The sequence below is a fragment of the Phoca vitulina genome, unplaced genomic scaffold (genome assembly GCF_004348235.1).
Source record: "Phoca vitulina isolate PV1807 unplaced genomic scaffold, GSC_HSeal_1.0 scaffold25, whole genome shotgun sequence".
Classification (NCBI taxonomy): Eukaryota; Metazoa; Chordata; class Mammalia; order Carnivora; family Phocidae; genus Phoca; species Phoca vitulina.
Genome location: NW_022589728.1, coordinates 32,180,916 through 32,192,999, shown reverse-complemented (window position 1 = coordinate 32,192,999; position 12,084 = coordinate 32,180,916).

Here is a 12,084-nt window from a genome sequence, read left to right as displayed (position 1 = left end):
TCATTTGAAACTATTTTCAGGTGTAAGTTGATGAAATAGCATGTTGAAGAAAATAAAACATCAAAAAGAAACAGTTAACCAAATATTTAGTAGGATCTAATTATTTTTTCCCTTTAGATTAGCCATAAGGGTCAACATGTGCAGGGCTTAAGTTAGTGAGAATGACCTGAACGAACTTTCCTAGTGTTTACCTTCTGCAAGATGCTCGTTTGAAAAACATTTGAAATACATTTAATTTGTAAATCCAGACACACAGTAAAGTTAGTCCACTTTGTTTCTGGCTTCGTATCACTTCTGCCGAGAGCTGCTCCGTGTGCTATCAAATTAATAAACATTTCCCGCTTGGGGCAGAGCTCTGAAGCCAGATTAGACCAAGGCCAAGTGGTATTGAATGATAATTTAAGAGTAAACAAGACTAGCATAATTTATCTCTTCAACTTGGGCAGTTTAAAATATAATATTCACATAGTGATACTATCAGAAATATATCTAAACCTTTCTCAGACTTTATCAACAGTGCATTCAGACAATGAGTAAAGAGTAGTAAGGCATCACTCAGTGGCTCCAATATTTTTTATCCAATCAAACCAGAGTTAGTATTTATCTAGCTGCTTGTGTTTCCCAGTTTTGCTTTGGTCCGAGTGACTTTAAAAGTTGGCTGATACTGTCTTACGTTACATACTAGCATGACTACACAATAGAAAAAGACAATAGAAAACTCATTATGACTATTTTCTGTGCTTTTTACCAAATTTATCATCAAGTCAAACAAATAGACTGAGTTGGGAATATAGTTTCTAACCCAATAGATGGAACAATAGAACTGTCCCCTGCTGGGAGCTACTGGGCACATGTGACAATTCAAATTTAAGTTCATTCTTTAAAATTAAAAATTCTGTTCCTCAGTCATATAAGCCACAATGCTGTCAATAGTTATATGTGACTAGTGGCCAGCATATTGAACAGGGCAGATATAGAATATATACATGAAATTAAGAAAATCCTATTGGGCAGTATTGCTAGAATCATTAGTACATTGACCAGGGTTGTTCTTTACTCCTTTTCTGCTCTGCAATGCCTGCTTTGCTAGAGATACAATTGATTCAGAGCGATTGGATACTGTTTTCTTCATGCCCCACTGAGCATTTCAAAGTCATGTTCTGGTGCCAGGAATTTATCATCTATTCCGAATTACTACTTTTCTGCCATTTCCTAACTAGGAGATCATTGCAGTTTGTACTTACAGATAATTTTTTTATTCCATTAATTTAACTGTGTGCCTTATATAATGTTTTCATAAGTCTGAAATGAAAGATTTAGCTTTTTTCTGCATATATTCATTTTCGTTCTAGAAATTTTGGAGATGTGTAACCTTGTATGATATTGCCAATTATTGATTTTCCGGTTGTAGAAATTTTATTAATGCATCATTCTGTATCCAATTGTGTATGGGTTAGTCTAAAATAGGTTATAGAGAAATTGATTACTTTGGGGGCATCAATGTTCATTATGTGTCTCAGTCCACAATTGTAAATATAGTTTTTGTCATTTTAAAAATTGTAACCAATGCTGAGATTGGTTTTCTTGAGAAATACAAAAACAATATTTTCTTCCACTAGTGGAATAAAAGAGAACGAAATGTTTTAATATTCTAGCTTAAGTCTAAAAGGCAAAACATGTTTGGTATCAAATGTGAATCAACCTCATACAAAGGTATTTGAGGTTGACCCCTACCATGAAAAAAAAGATATTATTGAATCTCAAGCTTAGGGAAATGAAGTTGTTATTATGATATAAAACTTGTGTTTTAGACATTTCCAGACTATTCCTTTCTTTTCATGTTTGACTTTTAATAGTTCAATCATGCATTGATTTATAAATTATGTTTTGTAAATTATGTTTTAGACATCCATATAAGCATAAATGACAATAACGGATCAAAAACATGATAGACTGGAATAAGTAGATTTTTTAAATTAAGATGTTATTTTATTCATTCAGAACATATATCTCCATATATATGTTGTGATGAACTGTGAAAGCATTATTATTACAGTTCTTCCACAACTCCTTATTTTTATGCCACTTGCTAGTGTCTTCTCATACTGACCCAGCTTGAACGTGTGACTTGCATTGGTTAATATTATAGTTCACAAACTTGAGTGAAACAGAGACTTGAAAAACCTCTTGTACATTTTTACTTTGTCTTCCCTCCATGTGGTTGCCATGGGAAATATCAGGGCTATCTGTCAAAATAATATGACAGATGCATAGAGGAGATTGTAATGACACATTTGAGTCCATTCTAGACCCGGTGGCACCCAGCTGACCTGCCAGTTGACCAAAGACCCATGAGCAAGCCTAGCTGAGATGAGTCAAGCCAGGCACTTAGCAGAATCACCCAGCTGACCCATAGACTCATCAGCAGAAAGGAACATTTATTAACATATGCCATGGAAATTTCTGGTTGTTTATTATCCAGCATTATTATGGTAATAGATAAGTGATACTTATAGATAGTATCTATATGTCATGGAAATTTCTGGTTGTTTATTATCCAGCATTATTATGGTAATAGATAAGTGATACTCGGGCTAAAATCAGAACAAAGCCAATCAATGTACACCATTGTTACATTTTACTAGGCATTCTATATTTCTCCTGAAATCCTTATCTCATATCATATAGAGTGGTGTTTTTTCTGCATGATTAGAAGTAATGGGTTCTCTGGATTTATTTCTATTCTCCAAAAAAAACTCCATTCCAGGAAATAATTCAAATTCCAGTAAAAATACTATTAACATTTGATATTTAAATTTGGAGTTCCCTTTTCAAAAATACTAGAAATTCTGCTTTTCATTTTTTCAAATTTAATTTAATTTTATATTTATTTGTATTTATATTTATTTTATTTTTATTTATTGGAATTCACATTTATTTTATATTTAATTTTTATTCAGCATAGCTAGTGATAATTTTATGTATTTCTTTATATATATCATAAAAATAATTTCATAGTTTCAATGCTTCTCTAATTTTGTTTTATTTCTCAAACTCCTCAAGTTCATTATCTGAGTTCTATATGCACTCGCGCACTCCCTACTCATTCTCTTACCTGACTCCTCCATATAATTCAAATGTTCTACCAAAGAAAGTCAGCTTTCTAATTCCCAAATCCAGAGGATTCATTTTGGTTGGCTGTCCTCTATGTGATTTGACAGAGCTCTCCACTCCCTGGGTGAACCATGACATAATTCTTTCACATTCTCTTTGTCTTATTTCACAGTTATGATTAGTTCTCTGTTTTCTTCTTTATTTAACCATTATTTATTTTCCTCCAGCATTTTGTCCTTGGTTCTCTTTTCACTCCACCTGAACTCTCAATGTAATTTCATAGCTTCCTCTGACTTTAACTACCACCTATATCCTGATTATCCTTTTTTTTAAAAAAAAGCTTTTATTTATTTATTTGAGAGAGAGAAAGAAACAGCATGACAAGGGAGAGGGTCAGAGGGAGAAGCAGGCTCCCCGATGAGCAGGGAGCCCGATGCGGGACTCGATCCCAGGACTCTGGGATCATGACCTGAGCCGAAGGCAGTTGCTTAACCAACTGAGCCACCCAGGCACCCTATATCCTGATTATCCTTCAATCTGAATCTCCGTCCTAATGATGGGTTCTGAGCTCTAAACTGATCATTTGAGGGCCAAAATGAAGTTTCTATGTCCTTTTGACCCGATCCACTTCTTTACATTTCCTACTTTAGTGAATGGCATCTGTAACAGCTCTGACCTAAAACAGAAACTCAGAAGGCACTGCAAACTCCCACCTCTCCTTTCACGTCCACCTCCATTGAAGGAGCCCTGTGCATCCACACCATGCAGTGTATCTTCTATATGCCTCTTCCCTGTGAGAGCTTCTACCTTAACTTTACCCTAATAATTCTCATTTAAATTGTTTAAAGAGCTTCCATCTATTTCTCTTCCTGCCATTTTTAAGCTTTTCAAACTAACCTTCAAAATTTGCCAGATTTCTCTTTCCAATATACATATCTGAGCATGCTATTCCACACTTAAAATTTCTCTGTGACTATCAAATACGTGAAGTATAACATTCCAACTTTTATACTGAGATAAAAGAATAGTCAACTGAAATTTGAATAACACAACAAACTAAATATGCATGTGCATGACTACCTTCTTTCTGTTCTTCCAGGACAAATCCCAGGGTGTATATACATAAGTTTAATGTGTGTGTGTGTGTGTGTGTGTGTGTGTGTGTGTGTGTGATGGAGAGAGACAGAGAAAGAAAGTGTTAACAATGCTAGAACACCAGAAAGTCTGCTCCAAGAGATTATGTGGGCTTTCTGGAAGATGGATGGAAGATGGCAATCAGATACACAGAATAAAAATTCCAGTGGAAATCAGAGTTTCAGATCTGCAGGAGAAACGCCACAAAGTGTGAAAGATGATTACAGGACAATTCTGTTTCTGGTGGAGTAAACTTTAGGTGCAACAGGGATCCAGAAGCAAACACAAAGGAATTAGTTGAAGCATGGCTTTAAGAGGAGCTGGGTCAATATGATTCCAGTGTTTATGCTTTTAATAAAAAGATACTTCTGGAAGTAACAAAGAAGAGCATTGCTACTTTCAAAATAGAATCTCCACTTACTATTAAAAATATAGTATTGATCAGTTAAAGGTCATGCTGGAAATAAAATAGAACACCGTAGCTATATGTAAGTATATCCTTGTAATGTATAAGCCAAGTGTAGTTCAACTTCATTTGCTAAGCTCTGAAGCAGTTGTGCACAGTTGATCTGATTTTGTCGTTGGTACAAAGTCAGAATAATTGGATCTGATATTCTGAAGACCACCAGTTCACTTTGGCTATTTAACACTGAGCTCGACCTCTGCAGATACTAACTAAACAAATAAACTTTGGCAAAAAGGCAAACTTCCGTTTAAGAAATGGGGAAAAAAATCCCCTCGTATAAGCAAATAGATAATGAATAGACATTTGAAATCTTCTTTGCACATTGGTAATTACTCCTCCTCAAATCAAATGCTCTTGTTCTATAACGTATAAAATAGATTTTTGAGTGTCTGTTAAGTTTTTGCCAGTACCTCATCGTTGAATAATTTTCTAGATTCTATGACTCCCGAACCTGGTGTGTGATACACACACACACACACACACACACACACACACACACACACACACATTGACTAACTAACCAGAATCATTTTCTGTTTCTTGTAACCAAATATATTATTATCCTGATCTTAGAAAAAACTTTTCACCTACATGAAAGTATCAGTGGGTCAGATAGAATGGCTCATGCCTGGAGGCAAAAATCAATCTTAAAATTGAATGAAATATTTAATTGAACAATTATTTGTTGAAAATTAAATAGTAGTGTATCTCTGATAGAGGCAGCAGCATGGATTTGTTCTTCCTTTTGTATTCTGATGCAGCAGTATCATTCAAGCTACTTCTTTGACAAAATATAAAATTTATAAAAAGTAAGTGTGGTAATATGTACTTTTTGGTATCTTAGGGACTATTTCTTACCTGATTCTGAATCTGTTGAACTGATTCAAGAAAAGTTCTTTTCATGAGCTCTGTGGGATAGAGAGCAAATAAAAACTGGAGCTATTGTTCTTTACCCCAGGTAAACATTGTTTTAACATCAGCTAAAAACTACTTAAGAATAGTTGAAGAACATACTCAGCATTAAGGCTTCCCTGCCTAGTGAGACTGTCTCATTACTATGCCAGTTTGACTCTGTGAAAATGTTGGGGGGGGGTGGATATCTTATTCTGTCTCTATAGCCAATGTAACGTAATTAGGGTGATGTGGAATTGTTTAATTGTGAATGTCAAAACACAACAAAATACCTGCAGAACCAGAAAATAAATGTGGCCTGTTTTATTTATAGGCAAAAAAAAGGTTAAATTGCCACTCAAGATGAAACCAATTATAAAAGCTTTTTTTTCTGGATGTTTATACTAGTAAATTTAATGTAAATTCACATTCCTGTCGGTTTTTCATCTAGGGAAAACAGCGAAACAGATATCCAATATACTAAATAATGATATTACTTAGCAGAAAGGACCTTTTGAAGAATTTACATGTCTAGTTATCTTGAAATGAAATTTGGAAATGAGGAAAATTTTATTTTTGTCATTTTAATATGTGGAAGAAGTTTTCATTTAAAAGTGACATATTTGAAGAAGAAACAAAAAATATATACCTGTACCATGGCAGAAGGTAAACATTTATTCCATCTGTATATGACTGACTTGTTTGCTTGGTATTTCATAATTAAAATTAAAATATGTTTAATATACAATAACACATGATAAATATATACCACTTTCACACATTTATTATTACCTTTAAAATTGTTATTACTCTGCTTTATGTTAATAAATATAAACAGGGGTGCATACTTTAGAAAATGTAATTTAGTAATGCCATTTCTAAATTGGAGTAATAAGCAAAAAAATTAAATCCTATTAATAATATAAGATGCAGGCAAATCTTATTTTTTTAAATAATTGAGGTATAATTGACATATAACATTATATTAGTTTCACGTCTACAACATCATGATTTGATATTTGTATGTATTGCAAAATGATCACCATGGTAGGTCTAGTTAACATCCATCACCATACATAGTTATAACTTTTTTCCTGTGATGAGATATTCTAAGAAATCATTTTTAATTTGTAATTTTGCTGTTGAAAGATATATTGAAGATACTGCAAAAAAATGCTTCATTCATACAGAATGAAGATTAAGACACATGTTTTCAGGAATTTTCTTACTAAGAATTAGATATGTTAAATACATATAGATTAAATTACTGAATACTAAGCAGTATAGCCATAAACTTTTAAAGTATAAGGCATACCTATTTCACAAAATGAGTCTGATCCTTGACTCACAAACTATAGCCTGTTGTGGATCCTTCAGTCAATAATGTGATACGTCCCTCAATAAGGCTGTAGAAAGCTATCATTTACTAATGAATCCACCTACAAATTAATTAGGTATGGTAGGGGGTGTTAGTTCCCCATTTTACAGATGAGGAAGCAAAGGTAGGAAAGGTTAAGATAACATGCCACAAGCCTCAGTTAATGAAGGCACATTATACTTACTAGTGCCATTCTCTGAGGACCTCGAAGCACCAGACTGAATCATTAATCCTTTTAATTTTACTGTGCGGTTGTTAGGGGAAAGGCACAATTATCCTTATTTTACCTTTAAGGAGAATGAACTGCTCTCTCATAAATGGTTTGCCCAAGGTATTCAGCAGAGTTTAGAATTAGGCTCAACTTTTTAATTCATAAAAGTTATTTTTTGTCTTGTGTCAGCATAATAGACTTTTTGATAACCAAAATTTTAGAATTTAGAAGCAAATAAAAGTGTTTTTGATATCCTGTCCTGATCTTCGACCATTACCTAACACTTCCTTCCAGTAGTTTCTTTCCCCCCCCCCCCCCAAGATTTTATTTATTTATTTTTTAGAGAGAAATAGAGAGGGAGCATGAGCAGGGGGAGGAGCAGAGGGAGAAAGAGAATCCCAAGCAGACTCTACACTCAGCATAGAGCCTAACATGGGGCTTGATCCCAGGACCCCAAGATAATGACCTGAGCCAAAATCAAGAGTCGGACACTTAACTGACGGAGCCACTCAGGTGCCCCTCCAGTGTTTTCAAAGAATGAGTCAATTTTTGAAATAGTACATTAAAAGGATTATTCACCACGATCAAGTGGGATTTATCCCTGGGCTGCAAAATTGGTTCAACATCCGCAAATCGATGTGAGACAATACATTAATAAAAGAAAGAACAAGAACCATATGATCCTCTCAATAGCTGCAGAAAAAGCATTTGACAAAGTACAGCATTCTTTCTTGATCAAAACTCTTCAGTGTATAGGGATAGAGGGTATATACCTCAATATCATAAAAGCCATCTATGAAAAACCCACAGCGAATATCATTCTCAATGGGGAAAACCTGAGAGCTTCCGCCTAAGGTCAGGAACACAGCAGGGATGTCCACTATCACCACTGTTATTCAACATAGTATTAGAAGTCCTAGCCACAGAAATCACACAACAAAAAGAAATAAAAGGCATCCAAATTGACAAAGAAGAAGTCCAACTCTCACTCTTTGCAGATGATATGATACTTTATGTGGAAAACCCAAAAGACTCCACCCCAAAACTGCTAGAACTCTTACAGGAATTCAGTAAAGTAGCAGGATATAAAATCAATGCACAGAAATCAGTGGCATTCCTATACACCAACAACAAGACAGATGAAAGAGAAATTAAGGAGTCAATCCCATTTACAATTGCACCCAAAACCATAAGATACCTAGAAAGAAATCTAACCAAAGAGGCAAAGAATCTGTACTCAGAAAACTATAAAATACTCATGAAAGAAATTGAGGAAGACACAAAGAAATGGAAAAACATTCCATGCTCATGGATTGGAAGAAAAATATTGTGAAGATGTCAATGCTACCTAGAGCAATCTACACATTCAATGCAATCCCTATCAAAATACCATCAACTTTTTTCAAAGAAATGGAACAAATAATTCTAAAATTTGTATGGAACCAGAAAAGACCCCAAATAGCCAGAGGAATGTTGAAAAAGAAAAGCAGAGCTGGTGGTATCACAATTCCGGACTTCCAGCTCTATTACAAAGCTGTCATCATTAAGACAGGATGGTACTGGCACAAAAACAGACACATAGATCAATGGAACAGAATAGAGAGCCCAGAAAGGGACCCTCGACTCTACGGTCAACTAATCTTTGACAAAGCAGGAAAGAATATCCAATGGAAAAAAGACAGTCTCTTCAACAAATGGTGTTGGGAAAATTGGACAGCCACATGCAGAAGAATGAAACTGGACCATTTCCTTACACCACACACAAAAATAGACTCAATATGGTTGAAAGACCTCAAGGTGAGACAGGAGTCCATCAAAATCCTAAAAGAGAACACAGGCAGCAGCCTTTTTGACCTCAGCCGCAGCAACTTCTTCCTAGAAACATCGCCAAAGGCAAGGGAAGCAAGGGCAAAAATGAACTATTGGGACTTCATCAAGATAAACAGCTTTTGCACAGCAAAAGAAACAGTCAACAAAACCAAAAGACAACCGACAGAATGGGAGAAGATATTTGCAAATGACATTTCAGATAAGGCGCTAGTATCCAAAATCTATAAAGAACTTATCAAACTCAACACCCAAAGAACAAATGATCCAATCAAGAAATGGGCAGAAGACATGAACAGACATTTTTCCAAAGAAGACATCCAAATGGCCAACAGACACATGAAAAAGTGCTCAACATCGCTCAGCATCAGGGAAATCCAAATCAATGAGATACCACCTCACACCAGTCAGAATGGCTAAAATGAGCCAGTCAGGAAACGACAGATGTTGGCGGGGATGTGGAGAAAGGAGAACCCTCCTACACTATTGGTGGGAATGCAAGCTGGTGCAACCACTCTGGAAAACAGTATGGAGGTTCCTCAAAAAGTTGAAAATAGAGCTAACATACAACACAGCAATTGAACTACTGGGTATTTACCCCAAAGGTACAAATGTAGGGACCCGAAGGGGTACGTGCACCCCGATGTTTATAGCAGCAATGTCCACAATAGGCAAACTATTGAAAGAGCCAAGATGTCCATCGACAAATGAATGGATAAAGAAGAAGTGGTATATATACACAATGGAATATTATGCAGCCATCAAAAGAAATGAAATCTTGCCGTTTGCAATGACGTGGATGGAACTGGAGGGTATTATGCTGAGCGAAATAAGTCAATCAGAGAAAGACATGTATCATATGATCTCATTGATATGAGGAATTCTTAATCTCAGGAAACAAACTGAGGGTTGCTGGAGTGGTGGGGGGAGGGAGGGATGGGGTGGCTGAGTGATAGACATTGGGGAGGGTATGTGCTGTGGTGAGCATTGTGAATTGTGTAAGACTGTTGAATCACAGACCTGTACCTCTGAAACAAATAATATATTATATGTTAAAACAAAACAAAACAAAAAAAGAAGACGATAGCTGGAGGGGAAAAATGAAGGGGGGGAAACCAGAGGGGGAGATGAACCATGAGAAACTATGGACTCTGAGAAACAATCTGAGGGTTCTAGAGGGGAGGGGAGTGGGGAGATGGGTTAGCCTGGTGATGGGTATTAAAGAGGGCACGTACTGAAAGGAGCATTGGGTGTTATACGCAAACAATGAATCATGGAACACTACATCAAAAACTAATGATGTAATGTATGGTGATTAATTAAAAAAAAGGGAAAATAAATAAATAAAATAGTGTCACCTCAAACTGACAATACCTGCAAGAAAAATATCACCAGATGTCTTAGTCTCTTCAAGCCGCTATAACAGAATCCCATAATTGGAGTGGCTTCTAACAACTTAAAGTCACTTCTCATAGTTCTGAAGGCTGGGAAATCCAAATCTAGGTGGTGACAGATTCAGTATCTGGTGGGAGCCCACTACCTGGTTCATAGACAGCGATCTTCTCCCTGTGTCCTTCAATGTTGGAAGAGAGAGGGATCTCTCTGAAGCTTCTTTGAAAAGGGCACTAATCTCATTCATGATGACCCCATCTTCATGACCTGATAACTCTCCAAAGCTCCCAACTCCTATTACTGTTACATTGGGGGTTATGTTTTAATATATGAATTTTGGGGGGATACATACATTCAATCTATATAGCACCAAAGGCAATGAGTATTGGTCTAAGTATTTGAGAAATGTTATGAACAGCCTGTATGAAGCATTTAAGTATAACACTGATCTTATTTATACAACTTAACTCTACTACTGATTGCCAATGATAAAAGTTTATTATATATTAATCAAAATATTTTTAAAAGATACAAAATTGCTATGAATAGCCACATGAATATCATTAACTCTAATATTTAGTTCTGTGTCTTTGGGCATTGTTGAGAGTATTTAATCACTAAATATAGAGAATAAATACATGCTTTAGAAAAGGCAATTAATTTATACTTAAAGAACATTAAAGAAAAAAACTTTTCATGTATTAACTAAAATACCAACATAATAATAAAGTCATACATTTTTAGAGCTAGAATAAATTAAGACTTCTTTTTTATTCCTCTTTTTAAAAGAATATTGAACATTTGAAAAATGACTTGTTCAAGATTGCACAATTAGAGCTAGAAATTTGTAGGGTTTCCAACCTTTTAATTCAGTACTTTTTTCAGGTTAAATAAAAGTAAATTGTAATGAATAGAATACCCAGAGAAATTGGATGAGGATTTGTCTTACAAAGCATGTGTATTAACTAATTGCTCTGAACTGAAGCAAGTTTTAAATCCTCCACATAAGCAGTAGGTCTTCCCTTTCAAAGAGTGAAGTTAATATAATCAGACCAAAATTTTAAATGCCTTTCTATTTGCCTTCTTTTTCAAATATCCTTACTTTTTTATCTTTTAAAATTTTTATTATTTTTAAATTTTTTTAAGTTTTTAATCACTCAGTGCTCGTCATGACAAGTGCACCCCTTAATCTCCATCACCAGCTCCACTCATCCACCCACCCATGTCCCCTCTGGTAACAGTTTATTCTCCATAGTTAAGAATCTGTTTCTTGCTTTGTCTCTCCCTCTCTCTTTTCTCCACCTTTGCTCATTTGTTCTGTTTATTACATTCCATATATGAGTGAAATTATATGGTGCTTGTCTTTCTCTGACTTATTTCATTTAGCATGATTCTCTCTAGCTCTATCCATTTCATTGCAAATGGCGAGATTTCATTCTTTTTTATGGCTGAATAATATTCCATTGTATGTATATATATATATATACCACCTCTTCTTTACCCATTCATTAATCAGTGGACATTTTCATATCTTGGCTGTTGTAAATAATGCTGCTATAAACATAGGAGTGTGTGTATCCCTTTGAATTAGTGTTTTTGTATTCTTTGGGTAAATACCCAGTAGTATGATTGCTGGATTGTAGGGTAGTTCCATTTTTAGCTTTTTGGGGA